Source organism: Aythya marila (genome assembly GCF_965140915.1).
Source record: "Aythya marila genome assembly, chromosome: 1".
NCBI lineage: Eukaryota > Metazoa > Chordata > Aves > Anseriformes > Anatidae > Aythya > Aythya marila.
The window spans coordinates 97,145,426-97,167,224 of NC_139042.1; the positions used below are offsets into that span (position 1 = coordinate 97,145,426).

General features: G+C 39.4%; 1 protein-coding gene across 5 annotated transcripts in view; it reads right to left on the reverse strand.

Annotated features, from left to right (window-relative positions):
• Positions 1-21,799, reverse strand: part of NRIP1 (nuclear receptor interacting protein 1) — a 145,060-nt gene that overhangs the window by 66,239 nt on the left and 57,022 nt on the right. For 2 of the 5 annotated variants that reach the window (XM_082783442.1, XM_082783441.1), the window contains exons 1-2: positions 11,696-11,824; positions 4,522-4,610 (exon numbers count right to left, since the gene is read on the reverse strand). The gene's annotated coding sequence lies outside the window, so the exon portion shown is untranslated. Of the gene's footprint in view, positions 1-4,521; positions 4,611-11,287; positions 11,420-11,695; positions 11,825-21,799 lie in introns of those variants that run through there. The other 3 variants (XM_082783440.1, XM_082783439.1, XM_082783443.1) reach the window with 2 other exon arrangements.

The window sequence follows — 21,799 nt, forward strand, 5'->3', positions numbered from 1 at the left end:
ACACAACTCTCAAGCCAACAACCTTCTGCAATTTAAGTATGATTTAGTGCAAGAGAAGCAATGAGTATTATAAAATTTATGCTTGTTCACCTTCTCTCCCCACAGAGAAGGGCAAGATGTTTTTTCATGTAAATATGTATTAGATCCAAATCATTTAAATAGATATTATTCCATAGAGAACATGATGCTGCATATGCCCATTCCAGCTCCATGTTGCTAAATAAACTGCAAGATAATGATGATGCCTTGCTCATCCTAAAGGACACTGAAAGTATTTCTAGGCTTTTCAAAGAGAAATAGGGGAAGATACTTTCACAAGATAAAAAATAGTAATACTAAAAAAAAAAAAAAAAAAGGTGGTTCTCACAAAGCTAGATACGGTGAAGACAAGCTTTTCATAACTCATGAATCCGTAGTTCTCTTCATGAACAGGCCACAGCTGTTACAGTAAAAGTATAGTTTAGCTGCATGCAGCAGTCTTCAAAATATGCATATCAAATCATTAAAAGAATTGAAGATACTAAACTGAGTGAAAGAAAATCATGTTTGCAAGTAGTAAAATATTAAAATTGACACCTGTCTTAAATTTAAAGTTAATGTTGGAACGTTAAATGTAAGGTGTCTAACGTTAATTTAATGCAGCTTTATTTCTCAATTATATTTAGCAGAAAGTGTCGTTGCTTGAATGGACAGGAGATAGAGAATAGGGAAAGCTTAATAGCTTTTAAATATAAAATCTTTAGTCCTTAAAAACAAGTAAGCACATATGTGTCACTGCTTTTCACAGAATCAAAAGTTAATCAGCATGTTACCATAAAGCACAATTCTAGTTAACAATTTAATTCAAAATCACTTTTGTTTCAAGTGAGGAAAGCTTCGTGACCAATGACAGTCATCAGATATCAGTTGGGCCAAAGTCAGTATCTTACAACACAGTCTGACCTCTACTTGATTTTAAAATAGGATAATCACCTTCAACTATGTATGAACCTTGAACATTATCAAAAACAGTTTTATTGCATCAACGATTTATTAATAGTCTCATATTAATAGTAATGTAACTTTGACTTTACAAAGTCATAAAGATGACAGGAAACACAGTCAAGACTTACTGTGCTACCTATTTTATTCTGGGTTTAAGGCAACTTCATGTTACAATAAAATAAACTATCCAGAGAATAATAGCTACAAAAGAAAATCCAAGAAAAATATGCATGTATCATCCCAGTTAAGTAATGGAACAGGAAGGAAACAGATAATGTAACGAAGTCAGGTATAACCCCTGAATCCTTTTAAGTACTGAGGATTCTCTTCTATCCAACAGTGCTAAGAACTGAAAAAAACTGTTAGCACTGAGGCAGGTAACTTCAGGACAAATACATTAAAAGTGATGGTTATAAAGAAAAGCTATGAACTTTTGGTAGGAGCACGTGAAGGCAGATTCCCCTTCCAAGCACAGCATCACAGAATGGCCAAGACTCATGGGACAAAATTCAAAACAGACCTGATGAGGAAGCTTTCCACCCAGACCTTTCTGGTTCAAAACACTTGCTTCAGAATCCTTGCCATGTTTTTCATATTGTACGGTCACTTTTATAGCTGTTATCCCCATTACAAAACAGTTGACAGTTTAAACAAAGAACAACTAAGAAAGTACAATATTCTATAACTGGCATTTACAGCACTGGCCTTGGACTTGTAATCTTTACCAAACGGGCACACAAATCAATCTATCAGCTCATAAAGGTGTGCTTTTTTAACCTCTAAAACAGATGGGATTGGCCAGAAATGTCTGGCATGTCAAACTGCTAATCACTGCTGCCCTTTGCACAAAATAACCCACTTAAGTTGAGGCATGGTTGCACTGTAACAGACATTAGTCTGTGGGAAACCCATTTAACTGTCACATACTCCTGCCACTCCTGCTCTCCCTTAATTAAGCCTAATGCCTCATGCTTTGACCTTTTGTTCTAGCCTATTAACCCTATCTAGTACAAGTTCAAATATGTTAAACTAAAAAGTTTGCTGTAAAATATTAAATGCCAAGCCACTGGGAGAATGAGGGACATCTCCACCCTGCAAGTTACCCATCCCTTCACCAATTTTTTAGATTGACATAACAGAAGCACCACCTACGTTAATTCCCAAAGACAAATACACCCAAATGCTTTGCAACAAAAGCACAGTTCTTTTCACTTCCATGTAGTCTTTCTTTTCCTCTTTAGAGGGGAAAGGAAAGAAAAGTGAAAGTTTTGTTTGCAACTTCATATGCTCAGGCTTTCGTTATTTTTATTTTTTTTTTAACCAACAAGGAAAAAGCATGCTATCAGTCAAGATCACACTACACTCATTTGCTGTTCTCTGAAACCTATCATTAAAAATAAAATGCAATCAGTTTATAGTGACCAATTCTTCTTCAATTAAGGGCCGCCTCTGCCAGCCTCACTCACCCTGAGTCACCACCTTGTTCTTTTGACAGCATAGTTATAATTACTCCAAGTTTTTAATCCTCATCTGTATCTTTTTATAAGTTACATCTTTTGAAGTTTCATGTAAAAATTGTGTATCTGTATAAACTTGAACATAGCTTATAAATTTTAGCTCAATGAGGCAGACTTTTCTTTGATGTATGCTCACATTTAGACAACATCTAGGCAGTCGCCTTCCCCTCCTGAAGCTTACACAGCGTCAGCCAGACCAACCCTCCTGAAGCTTACACAGCCTCAGCCAGACCAACAGTAATGTTTGCAAAGCTGTACTTTTCTGCGGGAATCCAAGTGGCCTAGAATTATGACTTAAACAAACAAACAACACCAACAACAACAAAATAATCAAAAAAAACAACAACAACAAAAAAACAATCTCTAATCAAGACAACCACTGTGCTCCATGTTAAAACCGTACAACACTATGCAACCCAAAGTTGTATACTAAGACAGGTATTCTTCAATATAATGCTGGTTAGAAATGGAGTAAGGAATGCCATCTCTGCCAAAAGTACCAGACACCTATGCACTGACAGACACATTTTCCTCAAATCATTAGCTTAATCACCTTACTGACAAGCTGATACACGCAGTGCAAAACCCTAATTCACAGCATACTCTTGCAACTCTGAATAGAATGACTTTTAAACACAGGTAACAATTTGAAACAAAGCTTTCAGTTACTTAGCTATTTTTGAAGACCTGAAACATTTCAAAAGCATTGTTGCCACAAAAGCCACTGTCTATTAAGTAGTATCAGGGTTGTTTAAGAAACCATCTCTTGCTGACCACAAGAACTGTGAAGTTGTAAATAACTATTAATTTTGTTCTAATTCCAAGTGTCTATTTCACCAGTTCTGATATCAGCAAATAATGCAGTTAACTTCCCTGTAAATACAATTGCTCAGACAACTAAGCACTATAGCAGTGTTAGACTTTGAGTCAAACAGAAAGCATCATAGAAAAAGAAACAGATCCCTCATTTTGATTTACCTTTATTTCCAAAACACCTGGATTATCTGGATTTTTTGATAAATCCAGAGTTCCCCAATTTAAAAAAGTACAAACATTTTCCGATGATCTCACTATGGTTGACTATTACGGATGCTCAAACCAATTCTATACTCAAAATGAAGTCAAACAACACATTTATTACAGGAAGAGTATGCTATATATGTTGCATCATTACAGTGGGTATGCTTGAAATTTTTCAGGCTAGGATTTGATATGACTGCCTCCAGCGTTCTAGGCCTTCCTTACTAATGCTCCCAAAAGTTGCCACTGGAGGCAACACAAATGAGTCCTAAGAGAGACCAGAAACAAAACAACAACTGCTTGTCAACCATTACATGCCCAAATTATATTCTTTATGCTCATCAGCATTCTCAAGTTCTTAGGCATGCATGTAAGGCCCACTGAGTACAGTGGGGCTACTCAAGTGAATAAAATTACTCACAAACCAAAGTACATATACATAAGCAATCACTGGACAACACTTGGGGAATTATTCCCTAGCATCACAGAAAAATAGGATTTAGAAAATGGGAACCAAGGGAGCACATACAAACAAAATGACAGTGGTGTTAAATGTCTGCAAGCCATTGTAATGTAATATCTAATAATGATTTTACTGTGACAATCCCTTGCCACAGAAGCTCAACTTGGATCTGTTTTATTTCAAAAAAAATAAAACATTGTAACACAAGTTTTATTTAATCTTCTTTCACTCTGAAATTACAAGCAAATCTAAAGCAAAACAAGTAGGCTAAATCTTCAGGTTTTCTACCAGCAAATTCCATATAAAACATTCAAACATTACCAAAAATATTAGTGGTCTTTAATCAGCACACACTTTAAGAAAAAAGGAAGCCTGACATTAAAAGACAGGGATTATCCTGAAAATCATCTGTTTTAAAATATACTGTAGTCTTAAAAAGACTCATACAGGACAGAAAGTTGTATGACAGATTTGGCAAGACAAAGAAGAAACCCAAAACTGAAGAAACAAGGGATACAATTGAAACAAATCATTTACCTTGAAAGTGGTCCCATCAGGAAGGTTCTTCCTTCAGGAGTCCAAGGATGCATTAATTTTCTTCCTCACCAATTTTTTTTTTGCTTCACCTGAAAGAAGAAACAAAAATTGTCCTATGAAAAACTGCATACCAATTTCTCCTCTTCCAATCTATGTCTACCTTTTCATTATTAGCGTAACAATAAGGGATGTTTTATTTTTAATGTTTCTATTTCAAAATAAAAATGTAGCTCAAAACATCAGAAACCAAAGTTTTCCAAATAGAACCGCTTGTAGATCAATTACAAATAACTTGCATCACCTATACTTGTATTGTCTAGATAATTGGAGAGCATTTCTGCAAGAACAAAGTCCATGTTCAGCTTTGATTCAAAGCCACGGTCCTGTTTTTCTTCATTTTATTCAAAAAACAACCATGACATGAAAGCCCTCCTTCCTATGTAGCAAGTACCACTTAACACTTCAGACTCACACCTATAAATCTCAGTTGTATTTTTAAGAGCCCTTTAATATATACAAGCAAAAGATGAGACCATAGTATAATTGGTGAACAAAATGCCTACAAAATAATTAGAAAAAAAAAAAAAAGAAAACAAACCAATAGAAATGAAAACACTTGTTTTGAGATATTCAAGAATTAAATAGTGTAGAACAGTATACTTAGAACATGTTATCCACCACAAGTACCACTTTAAAAGTTCTCAGCGCTTCTCTACTACTTCTAACTTATGGTAAAAGATGCAAACTTACAGGTAGTGCAGATCATTGCTATTTGTACTACTTAACCTTCAGTAACAGGGCTTGTCAGAAGAATAATGCTCATGTTAACTCCTCTGTCTCCAGGTTACCACCCTAAGCAGCGTGTTTATTATGCATAAAAAATTTAATTATAATAAAACAAAAAAATAAAATAAAATAACAAAAACAGACTCTCTCCCTGGTTTTGCAGAATTTTGCCCTTCTCTCATTTGGCACAGGGAGGGTTCCCCTTCTCTTTTCCTCACCTTTAGCCTCTGTTCTCACAAAGCCTACAAACAAGAGAAGAATTAAACACAGGATTTCTCTAGTATGGAGGACTCCAAGGATGGCTACTGGGGCAGTAGAGTAGAGGGGGAAAATCGTGTGCTTTGCAGGCAGCTTATAGCATTGCCCACTTCTGCAAAGCCATTTGGGCTTTGCAGTCAGTTCAGAGAAAACATCTGACTCTGACTACTGTAACGTACTACCTGGGAAAAGAGATACAGGTGTTGAGAGAAGGCTCATCATCCAAAGCCAACCTATTCAAAGATTTAAGGTCAGTGAAACAGAAGCGCACTGGGCTACTGCCAACATCAAGATCCAACAAAAGCAGTGGATCCGCTATGTTGAAAAAAAAGTAAATACCCTGAAATACTACACACAGAGACTATTTCAGATCCTTCCCCCAAACACATCATTAAAAAAAGTCAATTTGTCCCACAGAACAATAGAAGTCTCAACATTCAAATGTAAGTAGGGGAAAAAAAAAAAAAGAGAGAGATTAAGTCACCATTGCAGTCAAAATAAAAGGAGAAGTGACAAAGGTACAGTGACAAATGCAGCAATAAACATCATTCAGAAGTCTTTCCAGCCCCACTTGACTGAAAGAGCAGGTCAGCTGGATGATGGAGCCTCTTGTGACCAAAGAGAGGGACAAGAGCAGAACACCCTTGGAGCAGAAGGAAGCTGTGCTTTTAAATTTACATAATAAATTGAGGCAATAAATTGAGAAGATTACATATATTTGAGAAAAAATAGTTCATTTTAGTAGTTCTGTGCTATACTATAGATGTAGACAGTGTTTTCCACCACTGACAGATGTTTTTATTTAAGTATTCCTACTTCTATGAGAAGACAGATTTCTATCTAAGGGAGAAACCAAGCAAACAAGAAAGAACACCACTGTATTGCCATCAAGGTTCAACGTATACATAAGATTTCCTTTAGGTCAGCATTAAGCAATGTTTTTGTATTGTTCCTTGTGACTACAAAAAGTTTGTAAGAGTTCTGAGAAAAGAACAAAAGAATTTACTCTTTCTGAGAAAAATAAATCCATATTTCTTCAATGATGTTCGAGAAATTCTTTGCTAGAATACTATTTTATTTGCAAAAACTTAACAGCTGGATACTTGGGTTTGTGCACCTCAGTGGCTGATTGTTGCTCTCCTCCCTATTATAAGTTACTGAAAATGTGATGTGTGATGACATTAAAAATGCAGCCAGGACAATCTCCTGGGATGGGACTGATCATTTCTTCTCACCTCTGTAGAAGGCTGAGCTCACTTCAGCACTAAAGAAGTCTTTTCCCTTTCCCTTCCAACACCATTTTCACAAAAGAGGTAAGAAGCCAGCAGCTGTGGATTACTTACAGATCACTGTAAAAAGAATCACCATCAGAGCAACAGTGTCAGCCTAAGGCCACACAGAACTAAAAGACTGTTTTTTCCGCAAGACATGCGTCTTGTACTGTTCAGCACTGAAATTCATTAAGCGCTTTCTTAGGCCACTTAAATGATCTCTTCTTTGTTTTTAAATATAAGGTGCAGTCAAGACTCACACACTTTACACCCAGCATCTGCCCGATCTGTTATGATCACCTTCTCGCAGCTTTCTTTCTCGAGAGGAGGAGAAACTGCCTGCCGAGTTATTCTCCCAATGCTCAACTTTTCTACACTAAACCTCTTAGAAACCCACAGCTAAGAGAAGACAAGCAGTTTCTGCTTTTAACCTGATTTTGTCTATAAGCAAAATTGTTCTTTGCCAGAGATGGTGATATTTAGAAGTGAAATGTGTGAAAGCAGAACTTCTCTCCAGACAGGTAATTATTAAACAGGAGTAATGAGTTCCAGGAACGATTTCAGTAAGAGACTGCATCCTATTTTGGGCCAAACTCTGCTGATAGCTAGCAACTGCTTCTTCCCCTCCCGCACCACACAGATGTTTACAGGAATATTAGTTTCTGTTCTCCTTTAACCATTTAAGTCAAGTGACATGCAACAGACAGCCAAACAAATTACCACATTAATTCTTCCAAGTGCTATATAGGTCTGGTCACATTTCTCAGTGTACTTGAAATAAATAATCCAGAAACACTAAAATGTATGCATTCATCTTTAGCAAAAGAGTTTTCCTTCCCATTTTCCTGGAGGCAAATCTTCCCATTATCAAATTCAAGCGAGTTTATGTGATCACAGATGTCCAGTTAAAATATCACTTGCAAACCTTAGCATATTAATTTTCTAATTCAGTATTTTCAAATGCAACTATCAAAACCCGAACACCATCATATCCAGAAGATAAGTCACACGCACTTGTTAAATATGTTCCTCACATGTGCTGTGGGCAGACCAATACAGCTAGTCACTGTTCTTATCATGTTGGCCTGTTCGCAGGAAGAGAGAGCAAACCACAAACGCTATTACTGTTACCCTTCTTTCTTTGGTTTAGGGCTATTTAGACAGATTGTCAAGTTTGTATTTTTAATCATTTTATCCATTTGCGCATATTCTCTTGTACATCTTCCTCCCGTTCAGACTTCACTCCCTACCTGCATTATCTTTCCACTTGCCTGTCATTAAGCTCCTGCTGAGCAGTAATGATTTACACTTCAAAATCCACACTTCTTGTCCCAAAAGAGCATTTAGCCCTTTTTCCTGTCCATGGGATGTGCATCCTGTTTGTCCCATCTACCACCTGTAACTCAGCCATGCACCCCACACATCACGGAGCCCCAAAGGCACCGGGCAGCCACCACCCCACCGCTCTTGGGGCCGGTGCCCCCACATCAGGTGCTTGGCTAGAAAGCCCACAGTCTTCCCTGTCTCCCTTCTGGAATCCCCGTACATTCACATGCAGGAATAAAAACGCAAGCCATTTTGGTTCTGAGGTTCAGGCTGGTTCATAGGAGCTATTCTAAAATTAACAAAAATATTACAGTCTTCAAGTCTTCTCCTGCAGCGAGGCATCAAGCACTACCGTTGAGCAAGACAGCTGAATGTGGGAAATGCAACTCCCCAGCTTTGCCTTGGGCAAGTTTATACATGTGCTCGGCACAATGCAAAACGGAGTTTATCTTTTAGTATACCAATGTGCTGCACTGTCACTGGTAAAATTAACAGTGCTCTCAGTGCTAACAATAATACAGGTGGCATTATAGAAACCTTATGTCAGTGTTCAAATACAGGAGAAAAAAAAAGTTCTCTGTGAAAAGTCAAAATAAAGCTTTAAAGCAAGCCTTGGTCAATTATTTTAAACCAATCCCATGTTAAATAAAACCTACCAGCACATATGATCATCAAGTTAATCTGTGTTTGAGTCCTGTAACCTTTACTGAATCAGTTTAAGAAATATATGCATCTTGGATGTCTTTTACATAATAGGAGTCATCCTAAACACAACTGATTATCAAATGCTGGAGGTGACACAGCCAGCATTTAAAGCACATGTTTTTTAAGCTTACAGTATAAAAACATCTGTTTGCTTCTTTATCAACATAGTCTCTATGATCATAATAAGTTTTTGTTATTTTTACCCACCAGTTTTGTTTAGCATTATCTATCACTTTAGAAGAAGAAACAATTGCAGAGAGAAAAGAGGAAGAGCACATTCTCATCTGTTTATTTATATATATATATATATATATATATATATATATATATATATATATATTTATATATTATTATTTTTATTTTTTTACCCCAAGACTACTAGGGGAGAAAAAAAAAAAAACAAACACAACACAACAGTCAAGTTTAGATATTTAAAAAACATCCATCCTGCATGGTTTGGCATTTGACAGCATCTTATACTGTGTGCATACACAATATAGAAAAATCTTAAAGCCACTGACAGATCTCCCTCATCAGATAACTCAGAACTGCACGCCAGTCAAACAGGAGGTCAATTTTCACCCCAGCCTAAAACATGCAGTCACTACTTGTTACTTCTTCCTTCCTGCTCAACAAAATGTATACCTGTGTATGTGTACATGTATATACACACACATACATATATATACACACACACACACACCTGCACACACACAAACAATGCATTTAACATGCATTTAACTCATAAAAAACTGACCGTCTTGCCTTATAGACTATCCCTGGCCATACAAATGCTGATAAAATAACAAGAGAGCCCTTCTCAACCACAAGTTTGGGAAGACAAATGCCCCAGACAGCAGAAGTCACAGATCTGCCCAAGCACAGCCCTGAATGAGAACTTTTGCTCTCCGAGGTGTCCGCTCTGGTCGCCCCTACAACAACAATTACTCAGATGCCATTAGATCAGATTTAAACCACAAAATACTCCCAGCTCAGAAAGCCTGTGTCATACGGCTTCTTAATGTGTCACTTTCTAGCGTGTTCAGCCAGGCCCACGAGCAACGCTTCAGGTTGGACTATTAAAGGTTTCCAGCTCTCGCTCAGGGGTACCCCACCTTTCCTCCCTATGGCTCTTTGTAGGCTAGATCTGCACACTTTTTTAAGTAAAGCTCTGTAACATCTCTAAACATTTATTGTGCCATGACTCAGTTAAATTCTGATCAGCCAAGGAGCTCTCAGGCACCGCAGGCAGGTCCCCCTAGACGAAATGCAGAGCGGTACGGTCTCCAGACTACAGAAAGACCATGCAAAAGGGGACAACTTCCACTTCAGCTCTCCTAACACCAGCACACTGCCAAAGCCAGAAATTCCCCCGTTTTCTACACACTTTCAACACGCGTCAGGCATTTCAGCTTGAGTCTCCTTTCAGTTAAAACGCTGTGGATCTGGAATCCACAAGAAGACAAGCAAGGCACAAACCGGGTGCAGCAGGGGCACGGCGCTGCCCCTCATTTTGCCCACGCTCTGACCCCGCGTCTCCTCGGGCTTCCCTTTGCTCCCAGTTAATTACCGAGCGGCACTCGCACAGCACAGCCGCCTCCAGCACCTTCCGCAGGGAGACGGCGCGGGGAGGGGGAGAGGCAGAAATCACCTTTAAAGGGCTTCGGGGACAGGAAAACACGCCAGGAAAAGTAACCTTTAGTCTAGAAGGGAAACAGCGACGTCCCCGCGGGGCCGGCGCGGCGGCGATGAGGCGGCATCTGCGGGGGCACCCGCGGCCGCCCCGACCGGCGGCCAGGGGAAAGGGGGCGGGGGGTGCCCGCAGGTGGGGCTGGGGCTGGGCGGGGGGCGGCGGGACCGAAAGGGAGGGAGGGAGAAAGGGAGGGAGAAAGGGAGGCAGCAGCCGGCCTCGGCGCTGCCCCGGGCGGAGCTTCGCCGACCCTGGCCTCGACCCCGGAGGTCTCCCCCCAGCCAGCGCTGGGGCTGTAAAAGCCGGGGTCCCCCCCTCGCTCACACGCCGCCCCCAAGCCCCCCAAACTTCCAGCTGACCCCGTAAAGGGGGGGACGCCCCCGGAAGCCGTCCCCGCCGCGGCCACCCCTCGCCGGGCTCACCCCGGCATTGTTCGCTCCCCGCCGCCGCCCGGCAGCGCTGCACGGACAGACACGCGGACAGACAGACGGACGGACACCAGCACCCTCCCCCCTTGCACACGCAGCGCCGCCCGCCCCGCGGCGGCTCCTCCCGAGCGCTGCCCGCCGGCCTCCCCCCCCCGCCTCCGCCGCACGGCCGCGGCGCCCGGCCTCCCCCAGCGCCGAGCCCGGCTCCGCGGGGACCCCGACCCGGGGACGGCACCGAGCCGAGCCGAGCCCAGCCGAGCCGAGCCCAGCCGCCCCGCTCCCCCCCGACCCCCCGCACGTACGCGGCGAGCCGAGCCCGGCGCGGCGCCGCTCCCCTGCGCGGTTCGTGGCTCTGCTGCAATGCCTGCGAGGCTGACTTTCAAAGCCTAACCCGCAGCCGCGATCCTCCCCGCCTTCCACCTCGCCCGGCGCGGCGCAGCCCGGCTCCTCCTCCTCCTCCTCCTCCTCCTCCTCCTCCCGCGCCATTCATCTCTTCAGCCAAGTTTCTTAACCCTTCTCTCACCCCGCCCGCGGGCCGGCACGGAGGGAGGCCGGCAGGGATGGAGGCTGCACCCCCGCCCTGCCCAGCCCAGTCCTGCCCAGCCCAGCCCTGCCCGGCCGGGGCTCGCAGCCCCCGGCCGCCAACGCGGGAGCGGCGGCCCCGTGCTCGCGAAGCGGGGAATAACGGGGAAGGGGCTTCCCGTGGTTACCGCTTCTTGCCGGCTCAGCACGGGCATTTTCCACCTTTCCTCCCAAAAGCATCAGCTGGAAACTTTTTTTTTTTCTTTTTTTTTTTTTTTTTTCTTTTTTTTCTTTCTTCTTCCCAACAACCCCCCCTTTCCCCTCCCCTCGGAGCCTCCCGCGGCCCGCCCGGCACCTGCGGCGGCGGCTCCCGGACGAGCCGGGGTCGGAGCGGGCCCGGCCTCCCCCCCCCCGCTCCGCTCCGAGCCTCCCCCGGCCGCCCCCCCGCGGCCCTGCCCTCGCGGCCTGCGGCGCCCCGAGCGCGGCCTCCAGCCGGGGGGTGCTCGGCTGGGGGCCGGGATGTGCCACGGGGGAGACAGCAGCTGCCCGCACCCCCCAAAAAAAAGGGCGGATTTGGGGAGCCGGGGCTGGTGGCCCCGTGTCAGTAACCACGGAACGGGCGGCACGGGACAGAGGCTCCGAGAAGAGGCGGCCTCCATCTTGGTGGGTGGCATCCACGGCGGCCTGGAGGCAGCCTCAGCGGAGGGGGCTGCACCGGGGGCTGCTCTGCCGCCAGGCTCCGTGCCCGCCGAGGAGGAGTGGGAGAGCCCCGAGACACGCAGCCGGCTTGGCTGCTGAGGCTAGACTGCCAAAAAAGTGCGTGACCCCAACCACATCATCCATGTGCCTCTGCAGTGCCCGTGTTTAAAACAAGCCCTCGACGCTTCGCGTGTTGTTTGACATGGAGACACATCACGATACTTTGTTTCTGTTAGAAGTTGAAGACTGGAAAAGGAGAAGCAAATTTGTTTACGAATCGGCTATGAACTGTGCGATAGTATCTGTGTCAACATATGCCAGTATTTTAGTTCTAAAACTAACATAAAATAATTACAAGTGGTACACTCAAACATCTTTTCAGGAAAAAATAAAAAAGAAAAAAAAAAACAATACCGTTAAAGAACGTATGAATTTCCACTTTAAAGAAAGCAAAAGGGAGTCATGCTTGTGAAAAGCCAAGTGCTTTAGCTTACAGATATCATGACTGAAAGTAGATGTAGGAATGTGAAGCAAAACCTCTTTTGCTTTGGAATGCACGGATTGTGTACAGGCTTACAGCGGAGCGAGTAATGCACTACTTGACCTATTTTTTGTAAGCCAATGAAAGATTTAGGTTAACTTCATCATCATGTGTTTTTAACCACTTTTTTCCAGAAAAGCAGCAGCATTTTCTAAAGCTGCTGCGTGTCACATTATATATACATGACAGTCTCTTTTTCTTTGAGGGAATGTCTCACAACATAGCCTGATCGTGCTTCCAGTAAAACAATGAGTTTTGCTCTTCATTTCCATAGTAGCATCATTAGCAAATTCTCATTGCAAATAAATGATCTTTATTTATTTATTTATTTATTTTTATTTGAATTGTCTAGGAGAAAGGAAATATTCTCATTACTGCAGCAGTTTAGCTGCAATTTCAATCAAGAATGTCTGTAGTAGAGACCTCTTTCATTCTTAACCTTAGGGAACTTATTGCATAGACGAGAGACCTACAAAACGAGGAATCTTGAACAGGTAATGGAAAAAATCTTTGTGAAATACTTGTTAAAATACGTTTTGTTAGATAAAATATAGTTGGCTGAGGAAACAAGTTCTATATAATACAATCAACTGAGATTGTATCAAACAATGCTATATATTGATTTAGCAGATTATTTCCAACCCTTAAGATTCATATCACATCAAATTTTGCCCATTACAGTTACCCAAAGTATGAGAATCAAAACAAAGTTAGGAAATAAATTCTCTGTACAAGTGAAGAAAATACTGCAGCACACAATGCTTCTCTCAAGAAGTATCAAAGTGCTGATGTGTATTTGTTGGCTCTTTCTCTGCAGTCTTCAACCAAACTTTAATGCACACTCACTCTCCAAGCATAAAAGATGCACGTCTACCAATGCACCTACCTATCCACTACCTGGGGGCGGTGCCTATAACTTCTCTTTGCTATAGACGTCACAGAAGGAGACATCCTTTCAATTCTTGAAGGGAAATTTTTCATTATAAGATCATCTATAAATTGAAGGCCAATTATGACAGGAAAACATACTGGTTTTGGATTGGTCTTGGAAGAATTTTATATTTATAGGGGTTATGTTAGAAATCAATCCTAGAATTACAGGCCTGTAGCTCTCTTACCATGTTTTTTTAGTCATAAATTCACATTTGGTAATAACAGTGAACCAATTCTTTTTATTTTTATAAATATATGTAATAATACACATACATGTGCACTTGCACACACTTTACAGTTGCTAACCATCAATCAATTTCAAGACAGAAAGCCATGCTTTTGATCTAGTAGGGATTCTGGCAAAATCAAAATGCAATTGTAATTATTACATTCTTGCAGTTCTAAAATCAATCCTTGTGACTGTTTTAAAAATTGTTAAATAAAAATGTTGACTTACCCCCAACTTTTCCTTTGATTGCCTTGGTGGCTACAATAATTCATTTAGAATGATGAACAACATTACAGTTCCAGTAATGAACCATTGTCTTTATCTTATCTTGCTAAAAATAAAGTATAGGTCTGTGCCATGCACTAACAAGAAATATATTATTTTCAAAAAGAAAATAAAAATGCTATTACATGATTCCCAAACATTTTTATGCTAATGCTAATTATATAATCTTTAAATTGCATAAAGTGTTTTTAAGAGCTTAGCTGAACTACAATTGCTTTTATTTTGATTTTCTTAGCCTCTCAAAAAACTAGCGGCTCTGAAACTACCTTTTTCAATCAAAATAATTAAGGCCTTGCTTTATGACATCCAATCATGATGTGAAAGGCTTGGAACATGGTTGAAAAGCTAGCTAACTTTACTGAAATTCATTTACAGACAAAGTCTTACTCTAAAAATACTATGCCAGACTTACATAGACCAATAATGAAATTCCATCCTTGACTCAGCCTTGTTCAATTCACGTAATATGTCAGATTACCCACTGTTTGGAAGGTACCTTCACAGAGCATTAAATCACCTAATATTCCAGAGTTTATGTAGGCACACAAAATAATAACAATAATAAAAAAAAAAAAAAGGTACACAAAATCATCACTATTCGATAACTGACTTCAAAGGAAGTTTGCCTAAATAAGTGTTAGTTGTAACTTCCTCCTCTGTCTGAACAGCGTTCAGGCATGAATCAGTAGTAGGAAAAGTCTCCTTTTTTTCAGTGGTACTATCTAGGAGAAACTGAAATGAGTGGGAACCGTATTGTGGGAACCGTATCAGAAGAAAAACTGGAACAGAGTGATGGCTTCTATAGGGCATACTATATAGCACATGTCCCATTTTGTTCACAACAGCAGCAAGTCTGCTGCCAGGGGAGGTGGAATTTAGTTACATGTAAAACAAAAAGTAATGTACTCTTCGTAAAAATGAAAGATATCAAACGTGAGTATGCTGTATCAAAAAGTTAATTTATCTATATTTAAAATGATAAGTATATCAGCATGCTTACATAATTCATATAATTTCCTCCTGGAGTTGTTTTCTGTTTTTTTTTTGTTTTGTTTTGTTTTGTTTTGTTTGTGGTTTGTTTTTTTTTTTTTTTTTTTTTAATTACACTGTTTAGTTATGTTTTTGCAAGTACTTTGAAGCAGGTCATTTCACTTAGTTACCCTTAGCACCTCAAGTTCTTTTTGTTCTTTCTGCGTTTTTTAAAAGTAGACTTCAGATCATGACTATTTGATCTAAGAGTAATAAGCAAAGGACCAGATGCTAGAGTCTTTCCAATTACAAAACATTTAAAGACAGCTGTAACATATAAGCTCTCATGAAGGAGTCATATGCTTGCAGCATCTGGTTAGTTTCGGCCATGCCTCTAGCGTACCGTATCTGTTCTGAGGCATGAAATAGGGTTAGGCTTACTTTCCCATATGCATTTCTTGTGCATGTCTGTGTGCATTTTTCAACAGTACACAGGAACTGGCACTTTGGGGCTTATATTTTCTGGCAGGAAATAAACACTACTTTCAGCCCCTGTAACACCTTTCATGGAAGAATCAAAGTGGTGTACGTTAAGTTGATGTGACTACTTTACAGTAATTGTTAGCATTTTACCAGAATAAAAGACTTGTGTTTTTAGCCAGAAGAACACATCCTGTACTTGTGAATTTTCTGCAATTTCATCCCACTCGCACAATGAAAAACACACTTTTGAGAATGTTCCTTCGATGAGTCACTCATTACTGATAGCATGAAGGCATGTCCAGAAAATGGGTAGCCTTGCCTAGAGTTACCACTTCCAAACACACATAAGGAAGTACCAGGAGAGCAGGTGTAACAGTCAGTGTGAAAATACTCGTACTACTTGTGGGTCAACGACTTTGCAAAGATAACATTTGAGAAGGATATGTGTGTAGCTGAAACCATTCTGACCATGCAGGTCCCTTCAGACTTCATGTTCCTGCTTCTCTCTCCTCCATTCTTTGACAAACATGTTCCTAATGTCAGCAATAAAGAATTGAATAATAACTGAAGCATCTTGCCTTCTCTGAGACTCAGCATTTAGAAGCTACTGTCAGTACAATATTGTTGTCACCAGCACCATTTTTCTGGCCAGCTATCACAAAATCTGGATAACCTTTTGTCGTGGTTCTCATGATGACACAAACCATGTTGTTGAAACAGTATGTTCCAAGATAAAATGAACAGTACGTACAAATTATACATATGGAGAACAGGCAGCCAGTACCATACTGCAGTGGAACAGAGTTCTAGAAATGACCATTAGGAAGCAGATAAAAAAGAGAAACTAAAGTGTCCTATGTGTTGCCTTTAAAAATAATACAGGTACTTTTTTACTTTTTTTTTTTTTTTTTTTTTTTTTTTTACAACAGATGAACATTTTAATTACATCTTAAAATTCTTATATTCTTCAGTACGAATGATCTTAAGTGCTCTGACTCAAGTAAATTAAATTGCTGTGATAAGTTAAACAGCATATCTGGTGTATTTATATCAATATATTTACCTGCCCGTATATTAGCTTATGAACAAGAGGAGGTTTCATGGAAAAAACAACAGCATAAGATGCAAGTTATTTAATACACTGAAGCCATGGAAGCCACTAACTTGAAACACTTACTTGAGTAACAAAGTCAGAGTTTTAATTTATATTTCTTTTTCTCCTTTTAGAAGAAAAACAATACTGTTTTCTCTAATAACAAATAAAAGGAAAACCAGCAAGCCCAGATTTATTTTATCTGATTTCAGTTACAGCAGAGGAGAAGATGCTCTTCCCCTGTTCTAGTGGTATGGTGACTGCTTTCACTTTTACTCTGGAAAACAGGAGAAGGACTGTTGGCCTCTGGTGCCATCTTATATACCTTACACACAGCCTGGCCTCCAGCTGCCTCATCAAAGTGCCTGCCTCTCCCAGCTCCCAGCCCTGTATGTATATGCTGGACATTATCACCATTCTGAAATGACACAGGGGACTTTAATTTAGCCTGCTCAGTCACATCCTTCATATCTCAGAAAAATGGACTTTTATTGACGAAATAATACAGAAGCAGTGCTTTAAGTGCCAAAGTAGCATCTTATCTTTTCCATTTGTCTGTAATGTTTTGTTTTGTTTTGTTTTTGTTGTTGTTGTTTGTTTGTTTGTTCTGAGTTGCTAGTTGTTTTTTTCTTTCTTTTTTTCACATGAGAGTGGGAGGGAGAAGTGAAGGAAAGAGGCCTCAGAGGATTACTGGAATTCAGGACTACAGAAGGTCTTTATCATATGCTTGTGTCATACTGAAAAGGAAAAATATTGTTTTGGAAAAACCTATGCTCAACCAGTTTCAGAAATCACATAAACATAATGGAAAGCAAAAATACATGGACTACAATGCACCGTTTTATAACATCATTCGTAAAAGACTTCTGAAAGGTAATGAGTTAAGAAATACTGAAAAAAAATCTGGTTTCTGTTATTAAGTATCTAAAAAGTGACTGTTTGGGAAAGATGGTCCCAGTTCTTAAGGATTAAACATTTTCAAGAAAATTTCTGCTTACCTACCTAATGTCACAGATTTAGTCACAAGTGATTACTGGTTCTGTTTACCTTCTGATGCCTAATGGGAAAATCTATTTAAATTGTGCATCCAAAAATTTAAGGAACTCAAATCACTGGGTCTTGTGCTCATACATAAGTTTCTTACTTTTATTGTATGTATTTTATGGGATTAGTTTATCAGAATCAAATTAGTTGTGGTTTTGTAACTGATCCAACTATATTTCTTTGCATAGTTTTATTAGCATACAAATATCTAGGTTTTATTATGAGACATTAGTTTCACTAAATGTTAGATACGTAAAAAATCCAGCTTTGATGCTGTTGATCATCATACCATTATTTCACACGTGACGTAAAGCTGGCAGATTTTAAAGAGTGATTCAACTCACCATAAAACAGATAGCAACAAATATCTTCACATAAGTTACAACCCTTTCATAGAGGTGGGAAATTTCTCTTGCTACTTTTTATATATATTTTAAAGAACTCAAGATTACTCTTGCTTTGAAAACGAGGGAGTAAGAACATGGCATACTTCCATATACAAAAAGCAGATAGTACAAACCAATGCTATATGAATAATTTTGATTTTGATATGATTGCATCTTTTATTTTTCTTGGGTAATGATGTAATTAAAAAAAAGCATACATGAAAACATCTTCTGTGGAGAAGAGAATTCATTACAAATTGTGATGACTCAGCACAGAAAATCTCTGCGTTACATTCTTCATTTGAACAACATCCATTCTGCTGCATTACAATGGCTAAGTAACTTTTTTAATGGATAAGCTTGTGTGGAAAAAAAATAATTACATTTTGTGAAAAATTTGAAAGGGTTGTTTCATGTTTATTTGGACTGAGAAGCAACATTCAAAGTCCTACAACATTATAATTATTGCCCACTGTGCAATTTCCCAGGTGGAAAGACAGGATTTTAATACTGTTCTTGATAAAATACTACAAAAAGCCTGAACATGGAAGCCTTATTACAGAGTAAGGAGGAGTCTGTACGCCTAGGAATTCCTGTTCCATGTTTCCTGCCCAGCCTAACAGATGCAGCTCTGAGGAATCAGATCATCAAGCAGCAAGAAAAAAATGTTTTCAAGTTGAATTTTGTCTAACCTGATGCTGTGAATCATTTTTATTATTATTTTGTGTAAGCAAAATACCTCCATCACATAAAATATATAAATGGATTCACATTTTTCTGATGAACACTATCTAAAATTACTCCCCTCTCTAAAATCCCTTCTTTAACATATATGACATCTAAACCCTTGTTACATCAGTTCTTCAGCACTATTGCCAACTTTCTTAATAGAAGGGTAAGGACTCACATGACTCCTTACAAGTATCGTCTAAAATGTTTTGCCCTCTATATTCCTCCTAACTTTTACTGGTCAGTAGCACTGTTTACCTAGCAGAAACATAGAAAAATGTTAGTTGAAAAATATATGTGCAAAGATAAATGTCTGTGTGTGGTTTGGCAAGGGCAGATTTCAACTCCTGAAAATGCAAACACTTGACAAATACTATCATATACCTAGCAGTTAAAGTTGCTAGGTTGATATAGGAAAAGTTAATTAAATCCATAAAGATTTCTTCAGTTCTCCAAAATCACTTTATATGCTAGTTATTTGTAATTTGCTACTCTTGCTATCTGATTGATGTTGCTCATATGGGTGCTTTAAGAAAGCTAGTAAATGAGCTAGTAAATGATTTTAGAATATGATGCAACAATTTAGATGAATTCTTGGTGGTTTTTTTATTGTTATTGTTTTTGATTTTTTAAACAAATAGTTCCACGTGATTTCTAGAGTTATTCCTTTGACAGCAAATAGATTTTATTTATTTCATTTCTATAGAAAAAAGGAAAAGGCAGAAACAAATTGCTGTGCTATGACCCTCAGTATTCTCTACTGAAATTCTCTTTCCCAGTTTCAGAGACTACTGTGATTACAGCAATATCCAGTACTTGGATTTATGAATAAAAAACACAGTTTAAATCATGACATGAAGACATGTAATTGTTTGCCATGACTCTCCAGCTTTTTCCCAGTTCTCACCTTCTATCCCCCAAGAGAAATGTGTTTGTTTGTTTTTTTGTTTGTTTGTTTTTTTAATTAAAATGATGGGTGGATTTTGTCTATTCCATATCACAAAAAAGACAAAGATACTCAAACTTTGCTTCTACTGTACATCTGTTCTGTTAAAGGTTCTGGTAAAGGTATACCTTCCTTCTTTCCCCTGTGTCTTCCTTGTGAGTTGAAATATCAATGAACATTTTCAGCAACATTTTCCAGTTCTGCTAGAACACTTCTGATAGAAAGAAAACCTGTAAACCAGAAGCTAAAAAATAACCTATACAAATCTTTTCTCAAATTTTTAAAAATTGATAAAAATCAAATTTGCAAAACGTCTCACCAAATTATTATGATTTTTAATAGACTTTTTTGCTGTCTCTTCAGGGCTTTAGTGAAAACTAGTAATGGTAAGCATTACTTAGTTGCTGGAATCAAAAAAAAAATGCAAGAAATGCAACACCACATACAAAGTATGTTTTCTATATTGAAAAAAAAAAGCTACATCAATGTACAACACAAAGCATAAAATCCTTTAGTGAATTACTGTCTCATTTTACATCCCCATAATCCAGTATCACCAATGTAAGTAAAAGATTTGCCACTGTCTTCAGTGAATTCAGAATAAAATTTCTATATTTTAGGTGTTTTTTTTTTTTTACTATTTAAAATTTTCAGCAACACAGCAATGAGACATAACCTTCTCCAAAAGACAGGTTCTCATTCTACAGCTATTCTCATTTTGCTAGATCTTAATGTTCTTCTTGAATGCCTGAGGGACTTTATCTTCCTGTTTGGCACAGTTCTAAATTGGCTTAAATCATATTTATCCAACAGTTACCTGCATTATATTTTCAAGGGTAATTTGTGTCCTTCTCCTAGAGCATTTATTTCTTGTGCTCTGTAGGGCTCCATTTTAGCCCTGTTCATATTCAGCATTCCAAAGCTGCCTGTACACAGGATTATTCATTGGCTTGATGCTGGTTTTCATTTCTATGCCGACAAGACACAGACCTATTTGTCAACCAAACCAGCAATTTCAAACTACACTATTACCATATTGACAAGCTGGTGACTACAAAAGCTTCTACAAGCATCAATTTTCTTCACTTAAAATCAAACAAAACAGAGCTGTTCATGGCTGGCTCATACCATCCACCCAAACCCACTTGAACTTCTAACCCATCTTTAAAATTCAAACTGGGTTCATTGGTTAAAAACCTTATGCTGTTTTTGATTGTGAGCTCTTCTTTCATTATTGCAGACAAAAGATTAAGGCTTCCTATTATTAGTTGAAATAAATGTGCTTTGCTTATTACTCATTTATGTTTTTACGTTCCCTAGACTAGGATTATTTTAATGCCCAGCTTGTCAATCCAATGATGAGACCGATTATCAAATTTCATTTTGCATAGAAAATTCTGTATCCAGGGCAGTCTATTGTACAGAATAACACACTATTCATACCTGCTACTCTTTCACAGTGGTTATTAATACACCACAAAGTCTATTTAAGCTGTTTTTTCTGTTGCCCTACCAAGTTTTTCCACAAACTTTGACTTATTAAGAGATACTCATCAGGGGGCTGATCCTACCAAGTTAATGGAGGCTTTGTCACTGACTCCAGAAGAAATGAGCTGTAAGCCAACATAGCCTCTACTCGTGTTCTTAAAGCTTTGACATGAATGCTGGGTGATGGCCTTCTGCTCATATCCTCTGACAAGAGAACATGATAAGTCTCTACCTTCTGTATAATTTTTGGAAAGACTTGTCAAATCTAAACTTGCAGATTCAGAAACCCTTTTCAGCCCCTGGATCCAGGTGTTTGTGCACTCTGACTATATCCTGCATATTGAAATGAAACCTAGGTGTATTCGCTGTTTCTTAGCAGGCTCTGATTTTCTTCTGAAGGAAACCCACGTGTGACACAACAGGGCCTTCTCTAAGGGTGGCCAGACTACCAGTGCCAAGAGACACAG